Genomic DNA, 15784 nt, shown 5'->3' with positions numbered 1-15784 from the left:
GACTTGCACTGGGCTTGCAAGAGAATAATTTTTCTTAGTAGGCCCTCATCACTGTTGAATTAAAATAGGCTACCAAGAAAAAAAATTACAAATGAGTTTTCCAATCTGATGGTGATAAAAGAGATTACTCTAAACATATTCCATATGTAAGAACTTTCAATTTTTCTCGTTTTTATCTCTTGTGAAGTTCCCCTTTAAAAAAAGACAATATAACTGGAGTTAAGAAAACCAACTTGCCATCAACTACTATGTGCCGATTGCCCTGTAATAGTCAATCTTATACTATCTTAGATAACACATCGGGACGCATTTGATTAATGCCACTGTCCAGATAACTGTTTAAGCTCTAGGGAGATTGGTAGAGAGGAATTTCAGACCTTAACATCTCTCTGTCTGGTACATATGAAAAGCGCAGTTATCCAGTGTCATCTCATCACTCACCAGGCTTTTAAAAAACATTACTTTGCAAAAGGATCATCTGCAAGCCCTAACCTTCTCTCCTCTGATGCTTGCTAAAAATAAACAGAGATGCTCTCTGACACTAAGATTTATGCTGCTGAACGACACCTCTCTTTGATTATCTTTCAGTGAAATTCAGTCATGAGAGGCCACCCCTAGCAGCTAGATGGCATTCTGCCCTTTCTGGAAATTAATGACAATGACAAAAGTGGTTTGCCAGCACTCAGGCAGTTGCATTAATGTGCATGGTGTGAATGCTGCAGATACTTAGTTTTGCCTATCAAATTGAAACACTCAATAGCAGAATACATAAAAGGCACTTTCCTTCAGCTTAGGCTCAGTTCCATGTCTCTTGTATGAGTCTCTTTTTGCAAGAGGGGTTCAGACCCTCACAACCACAATTCAGTTTATGGCTTGAGAAACACAAGCTCTGTTAAATTGTTTGTTTCTGCTCCTCAGTTATTTAAATGTGTTTTATGAATGCAGAGATATCTCTCTGCAAGCATGGAGATTGCTGTACTGTAAGATCGTGTAATATTTCATGCTGGCAGACTTGTTAAACTCTTGTTAAGGGCCAGACACTGGCTTTAAGCCATAGTGCACATTGTGGGGGAGAGCTGGAGGGGCAGCAGTACAGAGGAACCCCTGGAGGAATTCTTGCTGGTTCAGGCCAAAATTCCTCTTTAAGCTTGAGCTCAGCCACTCATTAAAACACACTGGGTGCATTCCCCACTCTTCAGCTATCTCTGTTGGCTACTGCTGAGGGAGTTGTTGGGCCCTAACCTTCATGGCCAGTGACATGAGCATGAAGTGCAAGGACTATAAATGTGATTAGCCCTAGCACCTAGAAGATCCATGCATGTTGCACCTCATAAATGTGTTCAGACATCTCAGATTCCCAGAAAGGGGCCCTTGTTATACCCTGACATCTCAGATTCCCTAGTGCAAAGAAGATGGAGGCTTGGACCCAGAGTACTGTCCTCAGGAGCTGAAAAGATGGCAGTAAGAGATCTGCACCTACTATTTTAAAGCAGATGTATAGAGAGGTCATTCCCCTTGCAAGGCGGCAGTGGCTGGTGCTGTTGCTGCTAGCAGAAAAAGGGACCCTCCATTTCCTGAGGGATTGCTGCGAATTCAGGTTTGCACATTTTTTGCATTTTGAAGTTTGTATTAAAAGCCTAGAGGAACCAAGAGCCTCTGTGAAAGGCTTTGAAATCAATGGAAGTTAGGTGCCTAAATAGCTTTAAAAAGCTTTTTGTTTGTTCTCTGAATAAATTACCAGACTCCTTTCCAAAAGAGAGTCTTTCCCTTTTGTGCTTTAAAAGGGGGTCTCCTATTGTTCAGGGGAAGGACTTTAGCACCTGGAATTGCCATCCTTGCATAGTCATGTGGAATCAGCTGTGATTTAACCCTAAGGATTTTAGCTTCAGCATCCAGCATCCACTGTAACTGTAACTCCAGCATCCACTGTAACTCCCCTGTAACTCAGTGGAGAAGTTATGACTGACAGAATTTTAAGGAATTGCCACCGTTATATAGGTCAAGCAATTTATTTTTAAGGTCATATTAATCATTCTGTATGCCAACATTTTAATTATTGTACTAAGATGAGATTTTCAATTAGAATAGAATTCTGCCAGCAATAAATTAAGCTGTTTTCCAATTATCATTTTCTGCTAACACCAGTTATAAATGTGGATGTATCGAATCACTTGGGTTTGAAGTGCAGTACTCAACTTCTGTAGCGTACCCTTTACTACCTGAATGCCGTGCCCATAATACTGTGTGCACACATTTTCCCTCTTCTTGTAGAAACAGAGATTCTCCCCAGGCTAGTAAAGAGATAAATTGCAACACAAGTACTCATGACATAGATATTTGTAGCAAACAGTCTTCTGAATGTTTTAATTTAGTCAGTTTCGTAGGGTAAGTAAAAAATTTTTAACATACTATAATGTAGCATGAGGCAAGGTAGGCTCTTAAGTTACAGAGCCTTTCTAATAATTTTATAGTATCAGTTTCTTTTTTCCATTCAATATTGTTGCTTCATTGAGCTCACGTATTTGTTAAAACATGGGCAGTAAGGCCACAAAGAACTTAATTACATACTTAAGTTTAAATATGTGAGTCATCCCACTGATATGCTCAAGTGCTTTGCAGGATCAGGGAGTATATTTCCAACAGGAGAAAGCATACAAACCGACTGTTGTATTACTGAGACAAAGTGGGTGAGGTAATATCTTTTATTGGACCAACTTCTGTAAAAGATATTACCTTACCGACCTTGTCTCTCTAATATCCTGAGACCAACACAGCTACAACAGCACTATAGACAACAATGGAAGATGTTGTATTACTGTCACTTTACTTTGTCTGATCAATAGATTTAACTTATTCTAAAATAAAATAATAATAAACAGTTGCTTATGTTTTAATTTCCAAATTTGTCCCACTTTCAGGGGGCACATTTAAGCCATTTGTTACCTCTCCCCCAAATCTTCTCTTGGTAGAAATACAGAGATAAACCAACGTTTTCAAAAAAATCCCAACTCAATGCCCAATCATTTCTGTTACTAAGATACAGTTTACAGGAGAGATTATAATGCTGAATATATTGGTAAAAATAATTAGGCTTTCTGTAAAGGATAAATCCAAATACAGCAGGCAGCAGCAAAGGTCAGCCACTATCCAGCTATAAAGTGTACCTGCATTAGTGAGTCACAGAAAAGAACACTGAATCTGCTAAACCAGTCCCCAGAAGAAAACAGATATTTAAATGAGAAATGAAGGTAGCCTTTTATACATGCATAGCTAGGAAGCTGCTAAACCCAGCATTTACCACTATCACAATGGCTTATTGCTCAATGGAAATAAAACATACTTGACTGTACAATGAATAGATAAAAGATAGCAAAAAATAGATAAAAGAATCAGCTATTGGAATCAGATAAATATTGAGAGAAGAATTAAAAAAAGATGCACTACCAGCATCGTAGTCCTTCATGGAATGGACTCAGACAGGTTCAGACCAGAAATAAGAAAAAATTACAACTATTACTTTGTGTAACAGCCCAGGAAGGAATCTTTATCATCTCATTGCACCAGCCAGAGGAGACACATGCCTGCTTGACATTCATTACCTTTGCTGCTACCTTCTCCATTACTGAGAAGGGAGAAAACACTAAGGATCTGAAAAAGCCTCACACTCTGTTGCCTTTTTATATGGCAATGTAGAACAAAGATTTGGGCTTTGTGACTGTCATAAACAGATAGTTAAGGGTTAATGTCTCTTTTACCTGTAAAAGGTTAAGAAGCTCAGTAAACCTGGCTGATACCTGACCAGAGGACCAATAGGGGGACAAGATACTTTAAAATCTTGGTGGAGGAAGTCTTTGTTTGTGCTCTTTGTTCTGGGTGTTGTTTGCTCTTGGGACTAAGAGGGACCAGACGCACATCCAGGCTCTCCAAATCTTTCTGAATCAGTCTCTCATGTTTAAACTTGTAAGTAATTAGCCAGGCAAGGCATGTTAGTCTTATTTTTGTTTCCTCAACTTGCAAAATTTTGCTTTTTGCTGGAAGGATTTTACCTCTGTTTGCTGTAACTTTGAACCTAAGGCTGGGGGGGCCCCCTCTGGTCTATAGAAATCTGATTACTCTGTAAAGCATTTTCCATCCTGATTTTACAGAGATAATTTTTACCTTTTCTTTCTTTAATTAAAAGTTTTCTTTTTAAGAACCTGGCCCGGCCCGCCAAGGGCTTTCCCTGCACAAGCAGGCGAACAAGTTTGGGAACCACTGTTCTACAGAATTTGACACTTAGATAGGGCATCATCAGTTGTCAGATTGTCTGACCTGGAAAAGTGCTGAGTAGTCAGGCTGATTTTTTTTGTTCCGATAAATGTCTGTATTTGTGTGATCAGATTGGTGGTTATCTACTTTCACCTGGCCCCATCAGATTGGTCAGATATGCTGCCACTGTGCCATCGTCTGATAGCAACTTTCTGTGGCTGTTCTAGGCAAAGTATAATCCACACATTTAAGACTACAAATAACTTTTCCTTTTCTTATCTCTTTTTAGGATGTACTAATATACAGCTTGTGAAAAAAGACAGTCAGGAGGTGTAAGGCAAAAAGCACCAAACATTCCGTGGATAGCTTTCCTCTCATTATTGTGAAAATGTACCCTCCAAGGTCTGCATGAAAGCTACCATGTCCTTAAGGAGACCTAGAACTGCGGCTACAGTAAACTTATTGAAAGTGGGTGGAGCAATGCAGAAGGGAGGAACAGGAGAGGTAGAGTCCTTCAGATGGGAGGTGGTAGGGCAGTGGAAGCAGAGGTACTCATACTAGCTAAGCAAATCTTCTCAAGAGGGAAGGGAGTAGTTTAGTGTCCATATTCTTATGGAACCAGCAAAGTGTCTTCCATAACTAGCCCTTCCTCATTCCCTGAATGAAAATAAATAATTATTAAATCAACATTTAACCAAACCACTCTGGTTGATTTTTAAATAGAGCTGATTAGACAACCAATATTGATAGGGCTAATTGAATCTCATGGTGTAAGGTGTATGCTGACTGACTGTAAGGATCAGGAAGGAACTCATAACCTAACTGCCACTCTACCTACCTTCAGGACATTTTACGCTTGGATGGATGGCTTATTTCTGTTTGTTTTGTTCTTTTGTCTTGCTCTGAAGAGGAGGTTTTAGGCAGTGCCAAAGGCAGACTTGCTGGATTAATGCTATGATCCAGGATGGCAAATCTAATATGCCTATGTTTCTAAGAATAATATAGGAAAGGAACTGAAATTTTTTCAGAGAAGTTCCAAGGCCTTATAGCACTTCAGGCAAGAACAAGTATTTGTCAGTGGATCCATAAGCATCCCTTCATTCAACAAAATTACTATTTTCCTTTTAAATAGAATGAGGAAAAGGCTTTGTAAGAACCCTCAGGGTTTCAGTCATGGCTTTTCTTGGACTTGTTCAGTGCTTTCCTCACTATTCTCTGCAGGCATTTCCTTCCATGCCTGTTACGTCTTCAACTATGTACCCTTTGACAAAAATTAAAATCTACATAAGCCTCCAAACATTCATTCTAGCATTAGTAGTCCTTACACACTGCATCAAACGCGGTATACCAATTGCTGTCTCAGACTATGTTTTTCAAGATACTCCTGAGGAAGAGCAACAGTAAAGTCACAGACTTTATGCAACCAACCACAACAACAACCACAACCAAACCAGGGACCTGCTTTTCCAAAAGTGGATCCTTTCTGTGTATCTGCAAACATATGGATGTTCTGTTTTCAAGCACTAACAACTGGAAATAGTTTCAAATTACATTGTTTCTTTATTTATTTTAAAAACATAGGGAAATTCCATTAAAAACATCCGTACATTTAGAGAATCTGAAGTTTCCACTTTTAAGCACTATAAGGCCTGGAATTGCTGGAGTTAAGATTTCACACGCACCCCTTGCTCTTCTTCTCTGTGTGCATTCTAAATCAGCCTGTAATGACACGATCACATACTCTTTCAAATACCATCATACATCCTTATACAATTTTGACACTCTTATAAAGTGTGGTCCATCAAGTGCTCAGTGACTGGGGCAAAGGCTTTGCAACAGGCAAGTGTATAGTGACTATGTATGTTACACAATACACTTTACATTTTATTCCCATCATCATTCTATGTCAGAGGTGGGCAAACTACGGCCCACGGGCCACATCCGGCCTGCGGGACCCTCCTGCCCGGCTCCTGAGTGCCAGGCCTGGGAGGCTAGCCCTTGTCCCTCCTGTGCTCTTCCCCCTCCCTCACAGCCTCAGCTCACTGTGCTGCCGGCGCAATGCTCTGGGCAGCAGCGCAGCTGCAGAGCCTCAGCCTGACCCAGTGCTCTGTGCTGCATGGTGGTGTGGTTGGCTCAAGCCAGGCGGCACGGCTGCCTTTCCTGCTGCTGTGTGGTGCATGGCTGTAGCACTGCCAGCCTCCAGTGCTTCAGGCAGTGCACTTAAGGGGGCAGGGAACGGGGGGGTTGGATAGAGGGCAGGTGGCTTGGGGGTGCGGTCAGAAAGGAGAGTGGGGATTCGATGAGACAGCAGGAGGCAGTCAGGGATAGGAGTTCTGGGGGCAGTCAGGGTCAAGGGGTGGTTGGATGGGGCAGGGAGTCCAGGGGGGCAATTAGGAATGAGAGGAGGGGTTGGATGGGGCAGCAGGGGGCAGTCAGGGGCAGGGGGTCCAGAGACAGTCAGGGAGGAGTGGATGGGGCAGGGGTCACGGGGGGTTTGTCAGGGGGGCGAGAAGCAGGGAGGGTTGATGGGGGCAGGGGTTGAGCCACGCCTGGCTGTTTGGAAGGCACAGCCTCCCCTAACTGGCCCTCCATACAATTTCAGAAACCTGATGTGGCCCTCAGGCCAAAAAGTTTGCCTGCCCCTGTTCTACGTAGTAGAAAAAAATTGTTTCTAATTAGGTATTTATTTCCTGATCTTCAGATGGTGTAAACTGATGTAGCACCAGTGACGTCAATTCAGTCCACTGAAGCATAGTGTCAGAGTGAAGTCAGCAAAGCTAAACAATTTTACAGCAGCCAAGCACCAAGCCTACAATTGTAACATATCATTATGACCTTTTTACAAGGAACAGTATACATAATGTTCTCTTATGCACTTTATGAGCTATTAAAATTATTTTCATTATAGAGCATTGCTAATTTACCAGGAAACAGTTGTGTTGTTGTAAGACCGAAACGTGACCCAGATTTATGTGGCTGGAAGGGACAGATAACCAGGATTCTGTTCCAGGATGTCCAGGATGTTAAGGATGGATGAGCCTGCAGAAAGCACGTAAAGGATATAGGGAAAAGACCACTGGAAAATCCATGAACAAGTTTCTGAAACTTTCAGCCTGTGTATCTATCTAGACCACAAGTGAGAGGAAGGGATTTTAATGTTTGAGCAACAGAATCTCCAATTCTTATGCATTATTAATTGATCTTAACAAAAATAACATGGGCATGTCAAGATTCATTAGAAATTTTAATAGCATATTAATTTATTTAAAGACTGGCACACCATGAAACCTACCCAATGTAACTGATTGTTTTGAAGAGATAATTTACTGTCTACATGTTCCACTAATCACCTCAAATGAAAATCATGTCTAATGATCACAGATTCAGTGCCTGGTTACTTTAACAATGTTTCAATATTCATTTACATTTGTTTTTCCTAACTGGAATTAACTGGAATAAATATGTGTCAAACAGTTAAAAAGTCAGTAACCTAATTTCGGGGGAAAGATATATTGCATTCACCGTGAAGTGCCTGGCTATGTTTTTCTTCTTCTGTTTTGCCCTGTGGTCTTTGTTTAGATTATATGACAACCATAAACTGACCAACATGCCCTTGCCCTGTTGCTAAATCCAGTAGTAATCCTGGAGTATGTCAACCCTAGAATCAATTCTTAAGGTTTATTTCATTTTAATGTTAAAATAAGAGAAATGACTAATATAACATTCCCTTAAAATGTGAATGATTTATAATTATTCAGCTCATGTTACTGAGTGTATATTGCACAGTATAAAGGTTCTGTCTTTCACAAGGGTAGGACACCCCAGGAGTAACACCTAGGACAAAGCAAAGACTAGGCAAGTGTTCCTTTAGCCTATTCATACACCTATGCCTATGCACTACTGTGCTGGCCTATAGAATACTTAGGTCACTCTTAGGGAGAGATTGTCAGTTTATTAAAATTATGTGATATGGACAAATGTCCAGCAAACTCATTCTCACCTGTGATCTAAGGTAGGATTGATTCCCAGGTTTTCAAAGGTGAATAGTTAATACATTCCATTCATTGGAAGAAATGACCACAAGATTCATGTGAATCTTAAAGAACCATGAAAAATGAAGTTGATTGCCATGATTTTGCCTGGCTGAAGTGAAGAGTGGTTGTTTTATGTTTGTTCGTTTGTTTTTAGTTTTCATTGTCAATTTGACTAGCCAGAATGTTACAAAAGTACAGAACACGAATGGAGTTTTAGTTTTTAAAGAAAAGTCTGGGAGAAAGCCAGAGTGACATGACAGAAAAGTTTTCCATGCAATTTCCCCCTTTTTTAAGCCATAGTTTTTTTACTCATTTTCACCACTAAAATGCATCTTCTTCCAAAGAAAAGTAAAATATATCTACCAATTTTGGAAAGCTATAAATCAGAGACATTTGGAATGGAAAATAGGGAATGGTAGGCATGGAATGTCAGATTAAGGCCTGGTCTCTGCTTCATCTACTGGGTAATAATATGAAAAGACACCATGCTTATAAAATTAAACTGACACTTTATTAAAAGAACGGATGGTCCCTTGTCCTTAAAATCTATGAGAACTATTTACAGAGGTGCTGAAAATGCAGCTAACATTCTAAGCCAGGTCATGCACATTGGCTTCCTGGTGCCTCTTCCAAATTCTTCCTTCCTGCAATATGTGTTCCTCTCTCCAAGTTCCATACAGGTTCTATATGAGAAAGTCTGTGCTGGTTCAGTGTAATGGATTGAAACTGATTTAACTTTGCTCATGCAACCGCCTAATGTAGACGACTTTACACCAGTTTAAGTGTCATCTAACCCAATTTTGTAAGTGAGGCTTAAATCAGTTTTAAGTGTTTGTATGTTTGCACCTGTGTAATTATATTGATTTTTTAAATCAATGTTGTTATAACAACATAGCTTTTCAAATATGGATCAGGCCTAAGTGAGGGGAGTGGGGAGAGGGGGAGAGAGAGAGAGAGTGAGTATCTGTAAGGTCCCACAGAATCTGGGACATCTGACATTCCCACACTGCCACCAGGAGCCATGCAGAACCACAGCCAATGAGTGGGTGCTGCAGGAAGTATCACCTAAGATAGCCAGAGTGACAGTACAGGCAGTCCTTGGACTTATGACACAATTGGTTCCTGAAAATCGCTTCTTAAGTCGAAACGTTGTAACTTGGAACTGATTTTTCCATAGGAACCAATGTTATAACTGGGGGATTGATTCCTGAACCAAGGCCCAATATACTATTTTCACCAAAATAACCCAGATTTTTGTACTCAATCAATTATACACAAGTAATATAGCTATATTAATGTATTTATATTATAAATAGAAATCACGTTGACATAAAATAATCACATAATATGCTAAAAACACATGAAGAAATACAGTACAGGCAGTCCTCGGACTTATGACACAATTGGTTCCTGGGCATTGCTGATCTTATAATTTGATTTGTAGGTTAGGAAACCTATTGAAGGAATGAAGAAGGAGATGGGACACTGTCTTCTGAGCTTATGAGTGGGTCTAATTGGGAAAGGTTTTCAGTGGGTCTTGAGGTGATTTAGAAGAACTTAAATAAAGTGTCCAAGGATGTTCTCCTCGTTTCCTTTTAAATATCTCTGTAGCAGCTGTAGATATTGGATATGCTCCTATTCACAGATGTACTGTGGCCAATGTTGGGATCATGTTCCTCAGACAGGGACATGTTAGCTTCCAAATTCCTCAGCCAACACTTTTGTTGTCAAGACTTTACGTGGAGGAGTCTCTTCAACAGTAGCTGCATCTTCTTCTTCCTCTGCCACTTTTTGCTGTTCCAAATCAATGAGGTCCTCATTCACTAATTCTTCAGATTGTGATGCCAGCAACTCATCAACATCCTCTGGTGCAACGTCTAAGTTGAGATCTTTTCCCATTTCAACAACAGTGTTGGTCATCTCCTCAACAGTGTCCGTAAAGCCTTGGAAGTCAGACACAAAATCAGGACATAATTTTCTCCAAACACCATTCAAATTTGATTGTTTGACTTCATTACGTATCTTACCAATGTTCTTAGCTGTATGGTAAATGTTGAAGCCCTCCCAGAATTCCTTCAAATTTGGTCAACCTTCCTTCTCTCTTGCCGTGATGGCCTCGGCAAATGTGCTTCTAAGATAGTAGGCCTTGAAGGATGCAATTACCCCTTGGTCCATGGGTTGCAACAGTGAGGTGGTGTTGAGGTGATGTCAGGATGCATGTCTTCAAGTATGGTTGGATGACCAGTGTCGCAGCCCAAAGGCCCCTGGCCTAACATGGCATCGGGATGGCCAATTGCTGGTCATCTATAGGTCACACTAGTACTGTGTGCAGCACCGTAGTGCGGTGTGCAACCTTAGAAGGCCGTGTGCAGATTCCCGCCTTTTTTGCCTGGTCACCTAGGGGTTAGGCTAGGGTTGTGTGCAGTCTCCTGCTCTTCTGTCTAGCAACCCAAGGGTCAGGTTAGTGCTGTGTGCATAACATCAGTGTGCCTTGTGCAAAGGGACCCAATCTGACCAATCGTAATGCAGTTCAAAGGGTCGAATTAGGGTTGTGTGCAAAACTATGCTAGTGTGCTGAGTGCAGCTTCTAGTAGCGTCTGGGTGTGCGTGTGCAAAATCTGCCCACGTAGGGGGCAACAGCTCGGAATCTGGAGGGTGGGGAGCTAGGGACCAATCAAATTCTGCCAGGTGAAAACAGTCCCTGGAATAAAACCATGCCTCAAGCCAGGGGCTGTAGGAGTATCGCTGCAACTGACTGAAGGACCTGATAACCCTTCAGCTGGGGGTCTCCTCTGGATATAGCCGGCTCGTGTCGTGTGTTTTATTATTTTCCACGGTGTTTTCTACGGATTACTTATTTTTCACGGTATTTTTCACGGATTGCTTATTTATTTCTGGTATTTTTCCACAGATTCGGTATGCTTCTGGTGTTTGCTGCTGGTCAGCTGCGCCTGGAATACGGGACTTCCCTTCTAACCATCTACGCTTTGCCTAATTTTTCCTCGCTCTTCCCTTTTATTTGGTATACCACTGCATATGCTGCTGTTTGTCATAAAGTTATGTGTATATGGTACCAGAATTGAGTGTTATGAGAACTGCTATTGAGTTTAATTTGGTGTCTTGATTATGATATTTGGTTAAGTGTGCAACACAGATCATTTAATTTGGTGTATTCGTTTACCTTTTACAAGAGCAGTTAATTGTAAAGCATTTGGTTATGTGTTATAAATGTAAATAGTGTGTTTAGATTGTGTGTAGGTTTCATATGCTCATAGTACTGTTAGTTGGTAGAAGTGCTCCTCCCAGCCAAGTTGTGAATTTTCTCGTTAATAAATGGCCACGTGGTGTTTAAATTGTCAGTCTGTTTTGGTCTTGGTCTTTTCCTCACTCGATCAAAAGAACTCACCGAACCCACATTCGGGTCGGACAACCAGGAGCATTGTTGAGGATTAACAATGCTTTAAAGCAAAACTGCTTTGCTGCAATAATTCCTGACACTTGGCACACAAATGATGATTGAACCACCTCGAAATGTTCCTATTGACACAGGCCTTACAATTGGATTTCCATATCACTGGTATAAATACCTTGGAATATTCCTTGAAAGCCCTGGGGTTTTCAGAAGGTACAAAAACAAAGGTTTAAGTTTGAAATCACCTCAGTATTTGCACTGAGCAAAGAGTGAGCCTATCTTTAGCAGCTTTGTACCCTGGCATGGTTTCTTCTCTTTGGCAATGTAAATTCTCGATGGCATTTTTTCCAAAAGAGCCCAGTTTCATCAACGTTAAAACTTGCTGAGCACAATACCAATCCTCTTCAATGATTTCAGTCAATGTCTCGGAAAACATGAGACATCAGCACTGGTAGCTTCACCTGAGACCTTGATGTTATGCAAATTGGCTCTGGCTTTAAAACACATAAACCATGTGTGACAGGTTGGATCACAGAAACCCCTTGGGGCTGCCAGCTGATGTGCCAAGACTACTTCTGCCTCTGCTTCCTGCCCTGGCATCTTAGGACTTCAGTGCCCTGTTGGTTTGAGCCAGACCCACTAACCTGCTGCAAACCAGACCAGGGTCTGAACCACGTCTCTGACAGCTGTAGGTATAACTAAAAGCAACTACAGAAGTGTTCTGTCTTTACACTTTGATGCCCAACTCAATGGGGTCCAAACCTCAAATAAATCATTTACTTGTTAAAACTTATCCAGTAAACTCATAAATTGTTCTCCTCTAAACATTGATAGAGAGAAATGCACAGCTGTTTGCCCGGCCCCCCCCAGGTGTTAATACATACTACTCTGGGTTAATTAATAAGTAAAAAGTGATTTTATTAAATACAGAAAGTAGGATTTAAGTGGTTCCAAGTAGTGACAGACAGAACAAAGTTAATTACCAAGTAAAATAAAATAAAACACGCAAGTCTATGTCTAAGAAAATGAATACACATAACACCTCACCAGTTCTGGTAAGCTTCCTTTTACAGACTAGTCTCCTGCTAGTCTGGGTTCAGCAATCACTCACACCCCCTCTAGTGACAGTCCTTTGTTCCAGTTTCTTTCAGGTATCTTTGCAGGTGGAGAGTCTTTCTATTTAGCCTGCTGAAGACAAAATGGAAGGGTCTCCCACTGGCTTAAATAGACTTTCTCTTGTGGGTGGAGACCCCCTCCTCTCTCTTATGCAAAGTCCAGCTCCAAGATGGAGTTCTGGAGTCACCTGGGCAAGTCACATGTCCATGCATGACCCACAGATTTTTCAGGCAGAAGCCATTGTCCACATGCTATCTTTAATGTCTCCGGGAAGACTTCTTATGTGGATTGGAACATTCCAAAATGCATTGTCCCTTAAATACTTCTTGGCTGGGCACTTAACTTTGCGAATTCCTTTCTCCAGGAACTGACCAAATGCTCCACTAAGGTTATTTAGAAATCAAGCCAGTACATGGCCAATATTCATAACTTTGAATACAAAAATGACATATGCATACAATTAGGATTAATAGTTTCAGTAGATCATAACCTTTACATAGATATGTTACATGAGATATGTAGTACAGAACATATTCCAGTTATATCATATATATTCATAAGCATATTTCCATAAAGCCTTATAAGGGGCACCGCAACCCCACCTCTCACTTGCATTAAAAAGGCTCAGCATTAGAACTCTCTCCCTGTTGTTTCTTTAGATCATCATAAAGACTCCTAGCCTCTTTCTGAATTATGCCTAAACTCACAGGAGCACAGCGTTGATTTTGATCCTCCGGCCAAACAGTTTAAGCGATAAGTGATAAGTCCAACATGCTGCTTAATTATCACAGTTGCTTGCATAGGAGCTGAGCCCTTAACATGTTCCTGGATTTGTACCTTGTCTTTCAGCATGGTCACAATAGTCATTTGGGGGAAATCCAAAGCTTTACTAATCAGTTGGTGTCTCACTTTCTTGGACCTCTTAATTATTTCCATTTTTGTTTCCATAGTAATTGTTCTACGTTTCTTAGAAGAAGAAACAGCACCACATTTTCACTTTTCTACCATTATTATGGGCAAAGAAATACTAACTTTTCAGAAAAAGTTTGGAAGCATAAAGGATCACCACGTAAAAATGGCATCAGAACTGCTACTGAGCGCCCTGAGTCAGGAGATGGGAGGCACAGAACATCGATGCACATATGAACTCGTTTGCTGGTGTGGTGTTGCGTCAGCTCAAGCATCAAAAAGTCAAAATCAGTGTCGTAAAGTTGAAACGGTGTCCATTTATAAACGGCGTAAGTGCTGTTCATCATAACTCGAATGTCATAGAGTTGAGGACTGCCTGTACTCTGTGGCCCTCTGATTGACCAAGCACCCTATTTAACCTAGGGGGTTTCCCAAGAAAGTTTGTGTGATACCACAAAGACTATGGCTTGCTGTGATTCCAGACTGTCTAGTCCCTGTTCTCTGGTCTCCAATTCCAGCCTGATTCTGACCCAAACTCTCACCTGGTACTACTTCTGACCTCCAAGTTCTGATCCTGGCCCCAACTCTTGCTTACTGAACCTGGCTCTTGCAATTGCTTCAACACCTGCTCAATGACTGCTATCTCTGATATGCAGACCTCAGCCAACTGTGACTGATAGACCAGACTGCTTATGCCCCAGACCCTTACAGTATGTATAGAGATGAATATGGAGAGACAGAAAGAACACAAAGAGCTGGGATAGTGATGCAAATTAGCTAAAGGGTTATAGTGGTAATAGAGCGATGGGGTAAAGGTGGGAGCCAACCACCAAAGACAATAGAGCAAATGAGATTAAAAAAGTCTCTCAGAGTACAAAAAATAAATCTGAGTAACAATAGAAAAAATGTATTCCATTAAATTGGAAGGCAGAAAACATACTTCAGCTTTTAAAAGTATTACACACTTTCATATTAGCCTTGTGAATGCCATCTATTGTGCACAATCTGGGACCATGATGTTTCAGAAGTCTTGTGTCATTCAAAGCTGTATAATGAAAATCCATAGTCCATAATACTGCTGCTGTGTGGGAAGTGAGGATGGGGCCTGGGGCAGAACGGGTGGTTGAGTACCACTGGGGCCCAGAGGAAGCCTGCGCCTGTGGATACTCGGATTCTGTTCGGTCTTCAGAGAGAGGCTCTAGAACTTCCCATGCTCCCTGGAGCAACCTGTGAAAATAGTCATTCAAGTACTTGGCAATTGTATAGGTTTATTTAATGTGAACAACCTCCTTAGCACATGTGCTAAAGTCATTTTGAGAAGCAGTTCATTCAAATGCTTCCAGTCTATTCTCACCTGCTTTTTTTCTGTTTCCTTGTTTCATCCTGATAAAACAACACTGACAGTGCAAGGACATTAAAACCTCGGCTTAACTTGTGTGGATACATCTGAGGATCCATGCCAGAGTTGAGTTTGTTTAAGATGTTGCATGACAACCTGATTCTTTGAACTGAATCTATACTTTCTTGCACCTCCCGTTGCCATGACACCCAGATGAAATGGTTCAGATATTTTTCCCTATGGGTGAACCAACAACTAATGTATTCTAAGGAGATGTCTCTGGTTGAACTCTTCTGGAATACTGATATGCAAACTCTTTTCAGAAGCATGCACGTCATTACATTCTCTTTGTAAACCTTCAGGAAATCCTGCAAAAACAGTACAAGCTTGAATCTCTAAAAATCCTTTCAACTGATTCTTATAACCTTAACTCTGTTAACCTTTATGATCTCATTTTCCACAGCAGCTTTTAAATTGGTTCCACCAAAACTCCGAGAGACGTGGGTGACCCTGACAATATGTACATTATTATCTACCTGCAGTGCCCATAGTGTAAAATGATTCTAAGAAGTTTTAATCAATAATTATGACATTTTCTAAGGTGGCTAAAGATCCCTTAGCCTTGACTGGGATGCTAGAACAATACAGCACATGGTATAAACACACATCATAGTATTTGTTAGTTATCTAAACAGCAAAAAATGGATTTTTAATAGAGACTTTACT

Source organism: Chelonoidis abingdonii, chromosome 1 (assembly GCF_003597395.2).
Source record: "Chelonoidis abingdonii isolate Lonesome George chromosome 1, CheloAbing_2.0, whole genome shotgun sequence".
NCBI lineage: Eukaryota > Metazoa > Chordata > Testudines > Testudinidae > Chelonoidis > Chelonoidis abingdonii.
The sequence above is the reverse complement of the archived record's forward strand: the minus strand, read 5'-3'. Positions refer to the sequence as shown.